Below are 1,760 nucleotides of genomic sequence, written 5' to 3' on the forward strand. Positions count from 1 at the left end.
AGCTGACAGTGCAGCAAAACTCTTTGGAACAACAAGGAACAACAAGGAACACACAGGACACCTCACTGGCTGAGGGAAGCAGCACGATGATCGGACAAACACTGAAGACAGGACACAGCATATAAAGGCAAACTAATTAGGGCAACAAGACACACCTGGAGYAGMCACAAGAGGACACAGGTGAGAGAGGGTGGGGCTATAGGGCAGAGCAAAATAGGAACATTGAAAACAATAGAAAGTTAAAGAAAATAAACACAGACCATGACAAATACATTTAATCTGTAAATAAATGGCCCGTGGAGAACATGCCAACACAAGGACTCAAACGATTTTGGGTACATTTATTGTGAGACTGATTACAATAAAGTTACAGGTTTTCGTCTTTTTCCTGGGTTAATTTTTTATCAAATTAAGAGCATGGTGCCTCGAGGTAAGATAATTTGCTTATTTAAATAATTCACAAATTATACATTTTAGAATATACCCAAAACCCCTACACAACTAAGTCTGGACATTTTTATACAAAATATGGCCTACACTTAGCCTGATCATTCATCCAGTGTCTTTTCATTCCCATGTGATCTGCAGACCTTCCAGGGAACAACATGCTGGTGAGTCATGTAAAGCCCTGTTACCCTTGGTTTGGCTTTCCTGCTCTGGCACACAATGTCAATTCAGGCACGGCTATCTGGGGCTTTTATTAGACAGCATTTGGGATACTAAACTACTACATACTGTATAACCTATAACTACATCACTACATTAGTAAAACTGAGGTAGGTAGCAGACACTGAACCCCATGCCAAGTTCCACAGCAGTCGTGTCACCAGTGTGCCCTGGTTGTGCCTCGACATCCACTTTATTGCTCCTTGCCGTAACCCCTCTCTTCCTTGGTGATCCATTTCCTAAGGTGACATCAGTGATGAGGTGAGATGTTGACTTTGTGTACATTGTGTTGGAGTGTGACATATTCCATTCCACACAGACCCTCTATGTGATACCCTCACCTAGTTCAGCCCACAAGCCAATGCGGTGTCTCGGGGTGTGGGGTACTGTGCACAAGCAGCTTCTCAGAGCCATTGGTGAGAACTGGGTAAGTAGAGAGGACCAGTAACAGAGGATGTGGCTGACTGCTAAAACAAAAGTACTAACTCTACCACCTAGATGGATTTTAACTGACATGTTTTGCAGTATATGTTTATTATATCGCTAGAATATGGTACAAAGAAGCTTCTGAGTAATTCCAGAGCTCAAAATTCAGCTTCTACATGATCAGAAATTTATGATTTGACACCAATATCAATAATGTAGGCCAAATATCTACAATTGTATTACAAAAATGAATTTTTGATAGCTGAAATGGCAGCCATCTTGAAAAAAGGCAGCCATCTTGAATTTTTAAGTGGCTAATGTTTTTTTTTTTTCAAAACAGTAACCCCCAAGGAGTTTTTGTGCCAATTTTGGTGCTAGTTTCCAGATTTGAAACATTTCAGTAAAATTTTAGAGTTATCTGCTGCACTACCGTAACCTGACCCAGGATAAGCGGCAGAAGACGGACGGACGGACGGACGGACGGACGGACGGACGGACGGACGGACGGACGGACGGACGGACGGACGGACGGACAGTGTGTTGCTCCAGCGTTGACCCAGACTTAGAATGAGCCTTAAGTAGGGAACCAAGCCAATCAAACAAATCAGCCACAGGTGCAGCAGTCAGGCAGGAAGGAAGGTGGCAGGCAGGCCATCAATTTCACATCA

The sequence above is a fragment of the Austrofundulus limnaeus genome, unplaced genomic scaffold, assembly GCF_001266775.1.
Source record: "Austrofundulus limnaeus strain Quisiro unplaced genomic scaffold, Austrofundulus_limnaeus-1.0 Scaffold604, whole genome shotgun sequence".
Classification (NCBI taxonomy): Eukaryota; Metazoa; Chordata; class Actinopteri; order Cyprinodontiformes; family Rivulidae; genus Austrofundulus; species Austrofundulus limnaeus.